Raw genomic sequence first — 17,254 nt, 5'->3', positions numbered from 1 at the left:
TTAAACGAGCTGACGTTTTCGATGGGAAAATTAAACACACTGACCGTTTTATATAATCTAATACGAATTTACGGAAATTAATATTTTTTATAATTTAACACAAAACGGAAATTAACGTTTTATATAATTTAATATAAATTTACAGAAATTCACTTTTTGTATAATTTAATACAAATTCAGAGATATTAACATTTTATAGAATTTAATACAAAAGAAGTATTGACATTTTATACAATTTAATACAAAACAAAAATTAGCATTTTTGATAAGAAGAAAATATAATTTACAATATATATTTTTTGTTATAAATTATATTTTACTTTATAAATTATAATTTATAACAAAAAAATTAACATTTCATATAATTCAATTCAAATCTTCAAAAATTAATATATTATATAATTTAATACAAAAGAGAAATAGATATTTTATATAATTTGACAATTTTATATTTTTCATAATTTAACTCTCTACATATATTGACATATTTTATGTATTATTTAACAAACATTTTGATAATTCCAGTCAGAAATTGTTGAAATATTTGAAAATTATTGCGAAGTCATAAAAAATACAAATGCATTGGAGAAGCTTATTTTATTACACTATCGATTTTATTCATTTGTTCCAAAAATAAGTATTGACAATTTGAAGCTGTAGAAAGATTAAAAGAATTGAAGTATATCAATATACAACTTTCAATCTACTAAATTATGAAAGAATCATGTTCATGAAGAACATCATAATACAGTAAATTCTCTCTAACTGCCCCACAACTCGTAAACAGAAATTGACAGTTCGAGAAAGGAAGATACGATTATTCGACCCCTCGTGGCTCGTTATTATAGTCGCCGATTGTCAACAGCTATAAAAATGAACTGCGAGGCTTACGAGCCTATGAGTCGCATCTCCTCTTCCCAAATTGTCAATTTTTGTTTACAAGCTGAGGGATACAGTAAATTTTCCCTAATTGCTAACAATTGGAAACAAAAATGGACAATTTGGGAAGAAGAGATACAATTATTTGAGCATTCGAAATCATTTTTATACTTGTTGATATTCGGAAACTATAGAATTTATACCAAATTATTATATGTAAATAAATTAAATTATGATATATATACTAGCTTGTTGTATATATGTAAATTGGATTGTAAGATATACTAAATTTGAATAGACATTTGATCATAGTTTATATTCGATTTTTTTTTTATATACTCTATATACGTTAGATGGTAATCTATATTAGATTATTGTATGTTAATCATATTTTAATGTATACTAGATTTGTATTTACATTGTATTGTAATTTATAGCAGATTATTAAATGTACATTAGATTATAATACATACTCTCTATATTATATATATATATATATATATTAAATATACGTTACATTACAATATACCCTAGATTGTTATGTGTTCCTTTGACTATAATCCATATGGTCTAATAATGTGGTCTATAGACCAGATATTATTATACATATATACATTCGATTATAATGTTTACTAGATTATTAAATATGTATTAGATTATGATGTATATTACATCATTACATGTATGTAAATCACATTGTAATCTGCTACATGCTACATTTGAATTCATGTACATTAGATTATAATGTATATTAGATTTATATACACGTACATATGATATTAATTTATACTTGATTATTGTACATATATTTAGATAACGATCTTTGCTAGATTATTGTACATATATACTCAGATGTAATCTATATTTTATTTTTATAATATAAATATAATAAACTAGCTGTAAGGCTCGATTAATCGTAACCTCCCCTTCCCATTTTTGTTTCCAAGTCTAGCGTCAATTGGAGAGAAATTACTGTAAATGGAGAGAGAGAGAAAGAGAGAGAGAGAGAGAGAAAGAGAGAAAATTTACTGTACAATGTCTTCTTCAGAAATATCTAATCGAGAATCAGCAATCCAATAATAGCACGGATGTGCTTAATTATTATTGCGTACGATAGTATCAAAGTACTAGGTGAACGATCAAACAATGTCACTGAAAGTAGGTAAATATCCCAACATGCAACACTTTTTTTACAGGCTTGAATTAATCATATTTGTGCTACTCTGCTTTTATTTTCCTTATAAATCACGCATGAGAAATAAGCATATGAACTAATGCTCAACCTTGAAACTAGCAACTCCCTACTTTACGCATATGTGTAGGACAAGCGTACATATACAGGGTGTGGCAGAACTTGTTATCTGAGAAAATGATTCTACGTGGAGTCAAGCAATTTCGTTTTCATTATTGCCTTTTCTATCTGGGATTAAAAATTAACACTGGGACCATGATATTTTGGTAACTATATTGGCACTTAGATTTATATACACTAATAATTTTTTGGTCAGCTTCCAAGAACAATGCCGAATTTTATCTGTGATAATGAAAAATATTCAAGGCGATCTTCGGTCTTCTTCTATGAGAAAAAAGAATAACAATAAACAGTTACAGTTTAATATTACAGTCTGTAATATTATACAATTCTTTATATTGTACAGTATTATTGTTAATTAAATAGTTTACAAAATTATAGTACTATTAATACAAATCACTATAATTAAATTGAAATAGGTTGAAATTTTATTACAGTAGATTTTGTTAGTAGAAATTTAAATTACAATAAATTTTTGTTGATAGAAATTCGAGTTACAGTAGACTTTCAATAGAATCATTACTTGTAATAGATTTTTAAATGAAACATTCAATTGCAATATATTTTTGATAGAATTCAGAGTTATAACTAGATTTAAGTAGGAATAAAATCGAATTATAATAGTCATTTTAATAGAAATTTAAATTGAAATATGTTTCTAACAGAAATTATACTTATAATTTGAACTAAATATGGATACAATTTAATTATAATAGATTTTGCAATATAAATTAAAATTATAATAGATTTCAAATGGAGCCATTAATTATTATAAATTTCTAAGTTTTTAATTGTAATATGTTTCTAACAAAAATTATACTTATAATTACAACTAAATATGGATACAATTTAATTATAATAGATTTTTCAATATAAATTAGAATTATGATAGATTTTGAATTGAGCCTTTAATTATAATAAATTTGTAAGTTTTTAATTGTAATATGCTTCGAATAGAAATGATACTTATAATTAGAATTAAATAAGGATACAATTTAATTGTAATAGATACTTCAACATAAATTCAAATTATAATAGATTTTAAATTGAACCTTTAATTGTAGTAGATTTTTAAACTTTAAATTCTAATGCGTTTTTAATAGAAATTATAGTTATAATTGGAATTAAATCTGGGTACAATTTAATTGTAATAGATTTTTCAACATAAATTCAAATTATAATAGATTTTAAATTTAACCTTTAATTGTAGTAGATTTCTAAACTTTAAATTCTAATACGTTTTTAATAGAAATTATTATAATCAGATTTAAATGGGGACATTTTTCCGGACATTTCCGATAACCTGGCAAAATAATATTTCCAACAAAATTTGGCCAGAATTCACATTTCTACAAATTATAATATGAAGATATTATAACCAGCGTCGAGACGATTTCAACGACCTGCTGCACTATAACCATAAACCTTGAAACAACGCTAAAATATAATTCCGGTCGCGGAAACCGAATTCCCCAGACCACCGTGCGGATGGCACAAAAATTCAGGTAGCGTCTGCCGTCGCATGGTAGACAATTAAAAGCCCGGTAACTTTCACTGGAAGGGTCTTTCCCAATTTTTAGATAAGACCGGAATACACTGTGCCGTCGCGAACGCGATAGTATGGAATTGGAGCGAAAATGTAGGCGCTCGAATCGAACCGAACCGGTCGATTTCAAAATCGGTCCGGCGAAAGTGAAACTTTTTTTTTCTATCGTATGTGTAATACTAGTGGAGACGCGCCGAAGACGGAACTAGGAGATATTCAAATACATAGAAGCAACTGGAGAAAGCAGACGACGTTTTGCAAGGCTGTCGCGTCTACCGAAACAGCGATTGTCACGAAAAATATGAAATCGATATAGCACGTGGGCGAAAAGAGAGAATGGCTCATCTCGTAATCGGCTAGTAGTTCCGGTTTCCGATTCTCTTGCGTGATTGTTAACCGTTACATTACTCTTTCACAAACCCGATAAGAGTGCCATTTAATTATTCACTGCATCGCATTCTTTTCTTCATTATTTATGCTTATGTTCTTTGTACATTTTTCAAGAAGCTGTAATCAATAGTATGCATATAGCTCGTACATTGCTCATACATAGAAAAAGGGTAAACGTTATAATACAATCTATGTATGTCGATCTAATATACATCATTTAGTATACAATCAAAAGTGTACAAATCTAGTATACATTATATGATAAAAATATATATTTATTATATTATTTAATAAAATTATATATAAAAATGTACATATACATATAGTACAGTAATCAAATATAGATTACATCTGAGTATATATGTACAATAATCTAGCAAAGATCGTTATCTAAAATATATGTACAATAATCAAGTATAAATTAATATCATATGTACGTGTATATGAATCTAATATACATTATAATCTAATGTACATGAATTCAAATGTAGCATGTAGCAGATTACAATGTGACTTACATACATGTAATGATCTAGTATACATCATAATCTAATACATATTTAATAATCTAGTAAACATTATAATCGAATGTATATATGTATAATTATATATATCTGGTCTATAGACCATATTATTAGACCATATAGACTATAGTCAAAGGAACACATAACAATGTAGGGTATATTGTAATGTAACGTATATTTAATAATGTAGTATATATTATAGTCTAATGTACATGTAATAATCTGCTATAAATTACAATACAATGTAAATACAAATCTAGTATACATTACAATATGATTATCGTACAATAATCTAATATAGATTACAATCTAACGTATATAGAGTAATCGAATATAAACTATGATCAAATGTCTATTCAAATTTAGTATATCTTATAATCTAATTTACATATATACAACAATCTAGTATATATATATTATAATTCAATTTATATACATATAATAACCTAGTATAAATTCTAACCTCTAATGCATTAATCCAATAATTTAGCATACATTACCATATAATCTACCGTGCATCATAATTTAATGTATATTTTAATATTTTAGTATATATTACAAATGATTGTAAATATATATAATAATCTAGTATAATCTATAGATTTATGTAAACATAATAATTTACTGTGCATTATAATCGAATGTATATTTCATAATCAAGTTTATATTTTAGTCTAATGTACATATATTAATTCAGAATAAATTAGAATCCAACGTATGTACAAATATAATGTATAATGTAATAAAATATAATATAATAAAATTAATATAAAATAGCTGATGTAATTAAGAAAGTAAGCACTACAATAAACATGGAATATTTACAGCACCTGCAAATCGCAATTATGTAATCAGAACACAAAATCTAGGTCACAGATAATTTGATCAATTTTTACACTAACAAAGAGTACTGTAATTACCGATAAATGTTTGCAAAAAACACCTGAAGCATAACGTAATGCATACATACATTTCTCGTAATGCGTTCGCATATTTCTGTATGTGAATTACGAAATTCACCTTATAGGATATTTATGTCACCTAGAAACCTCTGTTATCTCTGTTAATCAGATCGATCAGTTTGAAAGTTAACAATAAAAAGTACCATAATCTTCGATGAATATTTAAAGGAAAAGCTCCACTTATGCAAGCAACGTTCTCAGAACGATACGAACTAATGTTGCTCGCGCAGCAAACCGCGACCAGGTTTCGCCATAATAGGCAATGGCGCTTATAAATAACATAGCAAACGGAGAAAAAGATTCATGGCAAAAGGCGTATCGTTTCCCTGTTTCTCGACCTTCGGGTGCTCCTGGTTCGTCACTCTCGTCCCACTTTTTCAATCTCGCCCGTCATTTGTCATTTCCACGTAATGAAGGATAAAGGATTTCGTGGACAAGACCACGTACACCGCAAAACTTGATCCGCCTGCGAAACTGAAAATTAGAGTGACCTAGATTCTAGGTCCCCTCGAACGTAACGGACACATACATCTTCCGATTAATTAATTACGTAATCGAGCCGAACAGCGAAGACAAGCCTTGGCCCACGACGAAGTTTTGATCGGTCGTGTGTGAAGGTGAGCGATCAATATCCCCATGAACTCGACCGCCATGAGCTCGTCAGACGGCTAAAATCGTTCGACCGAAGACGAAAACCATATGCATACTATGCTATGATCTTATCTGGGATAAAGGTATCTATTGCCGCGGGTGTACCCATTACTGTGGAATCGTTTTCTTTTAAAATCAAAATGCGTAGAACTAAATTCCCCGTATCTCGAAAAAATTCATATACATAATTCAATAAGAATATCTTTTTGCTGAGGAAATTGAAATATTGTTCGATCATATTAATACACGGTGGCCCACAAAAGTGTTAGTACACCTTTTAAAACGCAATAATTTTTTTTAAAACTGGACTAAGTGACTTGAATTTTTTTTAGATGATAACGGAACTAGTCTACCGTTTTTCGTTAACAATTCGCTAGCAAAACCGCGGGTTAAAGTGACCTCAGTATGCCCTCATTTCAGGATTGCGAAACATTTTTTTTAGACACCCTGTACATACAGTACTGTCACTTGAAATCTTATACCTAAGAATTCAGCCGATTTTCACTTATAAAACGTGATAATTGTAGGAAATGACTAAAACGCATAAATTAAACTTCTTCATTTAATATACAGAGTGTCTCAAAATTATGATACTTCTGGGAAATGAGGAGTTCCTGAAATCATTTGAAGTAACTTTTTCCTTAGCAAAAATGCAATCCTCGGCTTTGTTTACGAGTTATTAACGAAAAACAGTGACCAATGAGAGACAAGCGCGGCCGCCCAGCGCCAAGTGAGCTCGCCTCTCATTGGTCAATGTTTTTCGCTACTTCAAATGATCTCAGGAACCCTACATTTTCCGGGAATACCATAATTTTGGGACACCCTGTATAACAGCAGTAGTCAATAATTACTAGTAAATTAAATAAAATCTGTCGTACATATTTTCAGTAATATTTAATACATAAAGCCTATGTTAATATTTTGTAGGATATCCACGTGTATTTTCAACCATTGCAGTCGCTGAAGAATTGATTTCACTAAATTTTCGCAAAATTGGGTTGTTATCTTTTATCATTCTTCTTGTAATGCTCTTTTTTAGATTTTCTTTATTTGTAATATCATGTAATTGTATTTTGCTTTCCAATTCATTGCACACATGTTTTGCCACACTGATATTCGGCGATCGGGGAGGTATTTGAAGAACTTTAGGCCAATTATACAATAATCAACCTCTTGTCACGTAAGAATAATTAACGCGTTAAGTTTGAATAGAACTGTACCACTCAAAGGCAAATGTCCGTGGTGCATAGATATTTCTTTCAGTTGTGCACGCGTATCTCCTTTCTCGTTTTGTAATCGTTTCCGTTCAATAATACTTCGCGATGCATACTACGTTGGCGCATAGCCTGTCGCGCGAATTTTACGACTTTACGCGTACAGTCGCATACAAAAATATGGATAATTTTGAGTAATTTGCAATCGATCATATTTCGAATAATTAAACCAAAATATTCTAAACGTTCCAAGCATTTTGTTTTAGGATAGAAATAGACAAATTTTGCAAAACTCACGATGATCTTATGGTTGTTTACTGAAACAGCAATTCCAGATTGCTAACTTAAGTTTTATTCGAAATTTTTATTAACTTTTGCTGTAGTACATGCATAAATGAATCGACTAATTGGATTGTGCTTATTAGACACTGTGTATTGGATACTTGTACTAGAAGCACTTTTAAGTTATTTCCTTTTTTATTTTCATTATTAAAAGTTCTAGTAATAGTAACTAATCTGTTTTAGATTTAGATTTACAACATTAATATGCAATGGATATCAGTTATTGGCATAAGCATTTATTTAAACGGCAATTCATGCATAAAATTAATTAAGTTTATAATCTATTAAGTTTTCTTATTATACAAATTTAGAAACGAAGATAAGTAAGGTTAGGATTCGAGCAACAATATACCATAGTGTAACGCAGGGTTGTCTAATGTAGTATAATATGTATAACAATGCACGATATAATATTAAAAAATAATATAATAAGTAATAAGCAATAACTATAAGACAATATATTGCAATAGACTTTAGGTTTTAGGTTAAGTCCAAATTTTATGGCTGCAAGATCGAGATAAAGATATCAATAATAATTAATCTCTTTTTTGGTACAATACTACTGTTGAATTTTCTCCCCCTCTTCCCCCTCACTCTCTCTCTCCCTCTCTCTCTCTCTCTAGCTCTCTCTTTCTCTCTCTCTCTCTAGCTCTCTCTAGCTCTCTCTCTCTCGCTCTAGCTCTCTCTCTCTCTCTCTCTCTCTCTCTCTCTCTCTCTCTCTTTGCAGACCTTATACGATATCACAAGCATTTAGAGTCGATCCAGCAACAATTTTGAAGCATTCAAATTCGTATAAAATCGTTTCTAAGAAAAAAAGTCCTACTGAATTGTAAGCAGATTGCGAATCTTTATACGAAACAAACATTTTCCAAAACGATCATAAGAAACAGAAAATTTCAACGTGCATATAAGTTACCAAGATCTACAAAACACTTTCAAAATTCTCATTCCTGGTTCAGATAAAAAAATTAAAAAACGGGAGCTTTCTTTTTGTGAAGAGATACGAAACGCTTCGAACTTATATTTATCTTTGCCAACTCCCTTGCACCGATCGGCCTGTGCCGACGCAGTGGAAACACGTATTTTGCAAGGATCGGCTTATTCATTTGGCAGAGCCGCGCGGTTTAGGCCAAGCGGCTAGACCAAGTCAGTGGAAACGAGCCTTTAGAGTGCAAGGTGCGTGACCGGCTGTTCTGACAAACATAATGAGGCCAATTTCATTTTGAATTCATCTGCCATCAATTTTGCAATAGTTAGAAGTACAATCGGTGATCAATTATGCAAAGCATAGTTTGCATAATTGACAAGCTTGCATTAAAACGAACGATTCTCGGATGAAGGCCTGACCACACTGGATTTTTATTACCCTTTCGTGCAGTAGTGACGTTTACAAATTACAAATACATTCAGCAGTGATGTGAATGCAGACAAAGATCATATTCTTTTGCACTATGACACTAATAATTTGATCATCCACTGGATAAAATCCGAATCTCGTGATAAAAACAGAAAGGCCATTTAAGTCTACAATGTTAAAAATTGTTGGAAAATTTTAATTCGCCCTTCGTAATAGTTGATATTGTCGTTTCAAGGCAGTTCCACTAAAAACTCATGCAAAAGTCACTCGATTTTAAAAATTGTATAAACTTTTGTACGAAACATTTTTGAATCAGATTTTAGCCTACAAGGATATTTAATAAAGTGAGAAATTTGTTTACTTATGAAACTTCTTTATCTTTTTTATTACTTAAAAATTTTACATTTTATTAAATACAACAAATGAACATTTTGTTTACGTTATATGTATGGCTGCATATAAACTTTAAGTTAAAAAATTTAAAAAATGAACGGTCGTTTTGAAAAATCCTATTAGGGTTTTTTTTTAATGTTAGATATGCACTGTATAACTTTAAACCATTCTCGTTTCAAAAACGATTTCCACGATCATAACGTGCTTAGATAATGAAACAGTTGCTTAATTAAAGTGCTCGATTATATCTGTATCGTCTTCTACAGTAAATCGTTTTGCAACATCGTTGCCGTGCGTTTCCTCAAATGTCACGTGACTCCGTCGGTGACGTCATGGATGAGCAGTTCGGCAGAGTAGGGCTAGAGGGCAGCAGGATTGCCGGGGAAGCTATCGCGTTCGTGATTGGTCAGGTCGCATCGGTCGACCACGCTGCCCTCTGCACCTTTTCTTCTCAACTGCCTACATATGACGTCATAGCTGGAGTTACGTGACGTTTGAGGGAATTCACGGCAACGGTGATCGCCACGGTCGCGCGGCTTCGTCCGATCGATTGAGCCGGTCTGGTCAAATCCGCGTCCCCGTTGCGTCGGCACACGCCGATCGGGAAGGGGAGTAGGCAAAGACAAACAAGTTTGAAGTGTTCAGTATCACTTCAGTAACACTTGAGAAGAATACAGTTCCACTTGAGAAGCCGAACGGTATGCTGCCATACCATTTGATGTCGGCAAATATTAAAGAAAATCGTGCACGGCGCACAGTCACGAAGCTGCAGGAGAATTTGGGACAAGATTGAGTCCTAAAATACTCTCTGAAAATAATGCTAGCTCGTACGATGATATCTGTCAATTGATGGAAAAGATATAGGTTCATAAAAGAAAAGGTTTAGATAATTTTTAATTTTTTATGAAATAAAAAACATGTGGAAAAACATTGAATTTTTATTTCATTTCTGATTCTTATAATCGTCTTGGAAAATTGTTTTGCATAATGATCCGCAGTCTAGTAATAAAACTGTAAAATACTAAAAATGATAAGGGGCGGTATCGGTTTTTTGAAAACACTGCTGCTACAGGTAGATCGATAATATCCGTAATATTGTATATAATACTGCATAAAATATTGTATTGTGTAAGGTTTTGTAATATGTATTATGTATTAAACAATACAAATAATAATAATAATAATAGTAATAATAATAATAATAACAATAATAATAATAACAATAATAATAAATATAATATAATATAATATAATAATAATAAATATTAAAATAATACAAATTATTTTGAATTTGTTAAGATTACTAAAGAGAAAAGAAATAATGAAGAAGAAATAAATAAAATAAAAAAGGAAGAGAGAAAAAAAGGATACAATGTGATCCAGCAAAATAAAACTATAGCAGAACTTCGATTGTCCGAATCACCAATATTAAAATTCTCTATTGTCCAAATATTTTTCACACGTAATTAACTCAGTCTAAGATAACCCATATTCAAAACGATTTACTCTAGCAGGAAATAGAGATTAAATCTGGCATATAAAATATCTAGAAAAATTTTTTTACGAATATTATAAAAATATAAAGATGTATTTTTTATGGAAAATTAAATTGTATAAATTTACAATTTATAGACAATATCTTCAGTTACAGTAGGTTTATATTAAATAATATAAAATTCTAGAAAGTTTTCCGTGAATATTATGAAAATGTTTCGAATTCATTTTTAATAGAAAAATAAAATTTATAGACGTAGTTTATAATATAATATCTGTACTTGCAACAAATGTTTATTAAATAGCATAAAATTCTAAAAAGTTTTTCGTGAATATTACGAAAATGGTTCAAATTCATTTTTAATAGAAAAATCAAATTTATAGACGTAGTTTATTACAATATTTGTACTTGCAACAAACGTTCTAAAATTCTAGGAAGTTTTCTATTATTAGATTTGGTATTCTAACTTAGTATCTGTTCGATTATCCTTCATGTCGCTTTAGTTAGTAGAGTACTATGTAGAACATCGATTAACTGAACTAAGCAAAATGACAATACTGTTCATATAATAGTACAGTTACTTAATGAAAGTGATAGATTATGATTAGATTAAAAAAAAATTATGTCTCCTACATTAAATCGTTTTCCATTTGGATTGCTTTAAATTGAGCTGATTACATGTCAGACATATTCGGACAATACAGAATGCTGATATTGCAGAACCGGATAATCGAGATTTTAACCTGCAACAGTTACTAATTGTTCGTCGCAATTCCAGGCTCAATTTTCATTGTCCTTCTACAGTAAATCGTATTTCATACGAATTACAGTAATTTCTCCCTAATTCGCGCTTAGATTGCGCACAAAAATGCACAATTTGGGAAGAGGAAATACGATTATTCGAGCTTTGCGTCCCGATATTATAATTGTTAACAATCGGTTACTATAAAAACGAGCCGCAAGGCTTGAATAGTCTTATCTCCTCTTTCCAAATTGTCCTTTTTTGTGCGCAATCTAAGCGCGAATTAGTGAGAAATTACTTGCACCTCAGATTCGTCAGCTGACAACACGAAAAACATGTTCAGACAATATAAAATTCTGCAGATATTTATGCAAAATAAACGTAGTCTTCATCAAATGTAAACCGCAGCAGGCGGTTTCATTTTTAAAATAATTTCATTTCGTAAGGGTGTTAAAAAAGCATAAAAGAATTTGTTTTTCTGTTTCATAATATTCGTAAAAATTTTCTGGAATTCTATGTTATTTAATAAACGTCTACCGTAACTAAAGACATTATTATAAACTAAATCTGTGAAATTTATTTTACCATTAAAAATGGATTTCTTTATTTTTATAATAATCGTAAAAAGATTGTCTAGATTTTTAATTTTTATTTATTTTTATTTATCTTTTTTTATTTTTATAATATTCATGAAAAAATTGTCTAGAATTTTATACATCAGATATAACCTCTCTATTCACTGCTACAACAAATCGTATTGAATATAGGCTAGATCCAGATTGCAGATCCGGATGATCAAAGTTCTGCTGTAAATCCACTTTGCAGATTCATACTATATCGCATGTAAAAGTGTACATACATTGAAATAATTTGTTATTCTTACTAAAAAACTGTGGATCTTCGTGGAAAATAAACGTTGTCTACAACAAATGTAAATTGTAGTGGCCATATTAAAGTTTGTTTCTTTCTTTAAACGAACAGCGTATTCAGACAATCAAAAATTCTGTTATCCGACACCGGAAAATCAGGTTTTGCTTTCCCGCAAACACATCGGGTGCAGAGCTGGGTAAAATAATATTATAAATGGTAAATAATAAATAGATATTTGATTTTAGATTATGCATGTATATACTTACAAAAATAAAATATTTTATTCGTTGCAACAAATTTTTAAGATAATATTTCAAATAGTATTTTATTTTGAAGTACTATTAAATACTATTAAAAATATAAAAAAATACTATTAAAATTAAAATATTTTTGCCAAGTTCAGAATATTTTATTCGTTTATAATTTATTATCAACAAATAAAATAATTTTATTTTACTAAATCGTAGTACAAAATTTGTTTCCGTTTAATCTAAAACGAACGAAGTACATTTTCTCTGCATTATGAACGTACGTAAAACATGCACTTCGTTACATGCGAATAGCTGTATTTAAAAAGACAATGAATTTCATTTGTTTTGCATGTATTATGTTGTTAAGATAAGAATAGTTTTATTTTGTGTTTTAGATTATCGAGATAAAATATTTATTCTCATAATTTAAATTTAGATTACCAAAATAAACTATTTTATTTCACGTTTTACACTATTTATTTCATACTTTAACGGTGGATTATCAACATTAAATATTTATTTTATACTTTAACTGTGGATTATCAAAACCAAATATTTATTTCATGGTTTAACTGTTAATTACCAAAATTAAACATTTATTTCGTACTTTAACTATTAATTATCAAAATCAAATATTTATTTCATACTGTAACTGTTGATTGTCAAAATCAAACATTTATTTCATACTTTAACTGTGGATTATCAAAATCAAATATTTATTTTATTCTGTAACTATGGATTATTGAAATCAAACATTTATTTCATACTTCAACTGTGGATTATCAAAATCAAATATGTATTAAATACTTCAACTGTTGATTATGAAAATCAAATATTTATTTCATACTTCAACTATGGATTATCACAACCAAATATTTATTTCATGGTTTAACTGTTGATTACCAAAATTAAACATTTATTTCATACTTTGATTATTATCAAAGTTCATCATATGCTGATCATTATCAAAGTCAAATATTTTGTCTACAGCAATTTCATGTCCTACACGACGTACTATTTTATTCGAATCGTGAAGAATCCATTACATTTAAAATAATATTTCTCGAATATTTCCTCTACAACTATTATCCAGCTATAGTCGCGTGGCCGCGGTCTAAATGAACGCAACGACTGACTTTGCACCCGACGAGCGAAAGCGACGTTAACAACGAGAGAACAAGCTACGCGAAAAAAGGAGAACGAAGCGATGCCAAGGGCGTCGTATATGTAATTGAATAGGGCAGAGATGAATGGCCACATAGCACCCCGATGGTCAAAGGTGCAAGTACACGCGACAGGTAGCCCAAGCGTTTCTGGCTGCCAAAGTGGTGGTAGTAGCCGGCGCACTGTTTATACGTAGAACGCAATGTTCGAACAACTCAGTTCGTCGCTTTCTCTGCGTCCGCGAGGCTGTTCGATCGTCTTGATTCACGTGGTTTTCGGGATCGAGGTGCGTGGTCCACGAGATCGGTGGGTTTTCGTAAGCCATGTAGACGGAAGCACACCGCCAGCCAATTGTTCGACCGGTTCTGACAGCTTGACTCCCGGCCATCGGATTACTGCATACACACGCACACCGTGGTTTCGGTAGGATCGTCGTTGACACATCGGTATTCGTTGGTAAAAGTTCTTCGATTTAAAGATACTCGCGCGCAGGGAGAAGGAACGTTTTCGTATCCGGGGCACAGCGGCTCGGCACGAGGTGTTGCTTGCTTTCATGATCAGACCGGTGGACTTTATGCAGAATGTGTTTCAGTTTCTTGACATTCGTGTCACTCAGAAATCTCTGTCCTTCGCTAATGATTTTGATAAGTCGAAAGAGGATATCGGTGCTCTGTAATTCTTTTATTTCGCCTCCCATCTTAAACGGCAACTGCTCAATCTTAACGTAAATGCATAAAATACGAAGTCTTGCGATGACAGTGGAATACATACTGTGGTTTCACTTGACAATGCATCGAATGTTACCGATGACACTTTTGTGGTTGCAAGGAGAAACGTTCCATGTCACGTATTTTCACTTTCGAGATACTGTCTGAAATCACCTTCACGTGCCTATAATTGTTGTATATTAACCAGTTAGCTGTTGCAGTCTCTCTGAAAAGTGTGTAGGTTACTATAATTATACTGTATATGTTTGTTTTTCTTTATGGCAATTTTGACATTATTTTTCGTTAAATGGCGATATTTAATAATAATTTTAAATGACAATACTTTTTGTTGTATACTCGACAAAAACAGACAATTGGTTAGTAACATGATCAGAGCTGGGTAATATTTATAGGGCAAAAAATATTTGAAATACTATTTTAACTAATAGATTCTTTATAATACGAATAAAATCATATTTTGAGTAGGACATGAAATTTCAGTAAATAAAATATTTGATTTTGATAATCAACAGTTGAAGTATGAAATAAATATTTGATGCTGATAATCCTCAGTTAAGGTATGAAATAAATATTTGTGTGTGTGTGTGATGCTGATAATCCTCAGTTAAGGTATAAAATAAATATTTGTGTGCTTTTGATAATCCACACTTAAGGTATGAAATAAATATTTGATTTTGATAATCCACCGTTAAAGTATGAGATAAACATTTAATTTTGATAATCCACCGTTAAAGTATGAAATAAATAGTTGATTTTCATATAATATAAAACGTAAAATAAAATAGTTTATTTTGATAATCTCTAAAATAAATATTTTATGATTCCATTTGCAGATTCATATTATATCGTACGTGTGTTAAAGTACATACATTGAAATAATTCGTTATTCTCACTAATAGACTATGGATCTTCGTGGTAAATAAACATCGTCTGCACCAAATGTAAATTACTGTAGCCATATAAAAGTTTATTTCTTACTTTAATAACCTTAACAAATTCAAAATAATTTGTTGACATTCCTAAACTCCTTCAGTATTTTCTCTGTTTTAAATTGCATTTACTCATTCTTGTCACAAATACATGCACACGAATGACGACTCTGAGGCGACACTAAACATTGTAATATGATTTTTCAAAATAATTTTTATGTCATCAAATTTGCCTATATTTAATATATCGTTCAAAGCGTAAATGTTGCATGTTGTTAATAGGCTCTGTATTATGTATTCGAAATGAAAACAATTATCAAAGGCAAAAATATTATATGCTAAAAGAATTGTCTCAGTTTTGGAGTTAACACTATGCCGTCCGGTGGCACCACGCTGGTGCCATGCACAAACTATCTGTTGTATGCCATTTTAAAAAACTGAAATAACATTTGAACTATATTTCTTGAATGTTAAAAGGCAGCAAACTAACTATAGCATTGTGCTTATTTAACTAAAAATTAAGTACGAAAATTCTTGGATGACATATCTTAATTTGAAGAATTTATATTACCGCCGTCTTCGAAATTTTTTTAAAAATCTAAAATTTCCAAGCTATTATGCCGGCGTCAAATGAAAGAATCATATCTAAGATCTGCGGACGGCATAGTGTTAAAATAACTTAGAGTGGGTTTAACATTATGTGAAAATATCAAAACTAGTGCAGCATGTTATTGCAAAGATGAAATCAAGTAATAAAGCCAATAAAGGAACTCTTTAATCATAAAAATACGTTCAATGTGAAAATAGATCGATGTAAAACGATCTAAATAGAAAATTATTTGTGGCATTAGTCAGTAAAGATTGTTTTATCTAGCAGTTTAATTAAGTCATCCTGCTTCGTCCGGATAATCGAGGTTCCCCTGTACTTTGACTGACGATCTAGTGCTCGCGAAAATTATGTAAAATGGAATTACGGTAGAATCTCGATTATACTCGATTGAACTCGATCGTCCAATGTCTGAATTCTCTACTATCTAAATACAGCAGAACCTCGATTATCCGGACTAAGCAAAGTGACATGAATTTTCTTATAATTGAACAGTTACTTACTTACAATGTCAGACTTAATTTTTATTAACATCAACAGTAAATCACTCTGCATATAGGTTGCCGTAGATGGAGTTACTTAAATGTCAAACTTATTTGTATAATAGCGAATTCTGACATTGGAATACTCGATAATCGAAGTTCTATTGTACGTATGACATGTATTAATATCAGTCTTAAGTAACCCATTCACATTCATTATTAAATAAAGTAAGTAAACTCAAATTCAATAAATGAAATAAACTTAAATTGAACAAATTCAATAAATTAAAAAATCTTAAATTATATCAATTCAATAAATTAAATAAATTCAATAAACTTAAATAAACTCAAATTAAATATATTCAATAAACTTAAATAAACTCAAATTAAATAAATTCAATAAACTTAAATAAACT

General features: G+C 30.2%; 2 protein-coding genes across 5 annotated transcripts in view; one reads left to right on the top strand and one right to left on the bottom strand.

The window, feature by feature from the left end:
- Window positions 1-17,254, bottom strand: part of Flo2 (flotillin-2) — a 483,891-nt gene that overhangs the window by 273,779 nt on the left and 192,858 nt on the right. The window lies entirely within an intron of this gene.
- The window catches only part of LOC117221872 (glucose dehydrogenase [FAD, quinone]), a 32,300-nt gene continuing 29,278 nt past the window's right edge, over window positions 14,233-17,254 (top strand). Inside the window, exon 1 of one of the 2 annotated variants that reach the window (XM_033473159.2) lies at window positions 14,233-14,515. The gene's annotated coding sequence lies outside the window, so the exon portion shown is untranslated. Of the gene's footprint in view, window positions 14,549-17,254 lie in introns of both variants that reach the window. The other variant, XM_076521505.1, reaches the window with a different exon arrangement.

Source organism: Megalopta genalis, chromosome 5 (genome assembly GCF_051020955.1).
Source record: "Megalopta genalis isolate 19385.01 chromosome 5, iyMegGena1_principal, whole genome shotgun sequence".
Classification (NCBI taxonomy): Eukaryota; Metazoa; Arthropoda; class Insecta; order Hymenoptera; family Halictidae; genus Megalopta; species Megalopta genalis.
The sequence above is the reverse complement of the archived record's forward strand: the minus strand, read 5'-3'. Positions and strand labels throughout refer to the sequence as shown.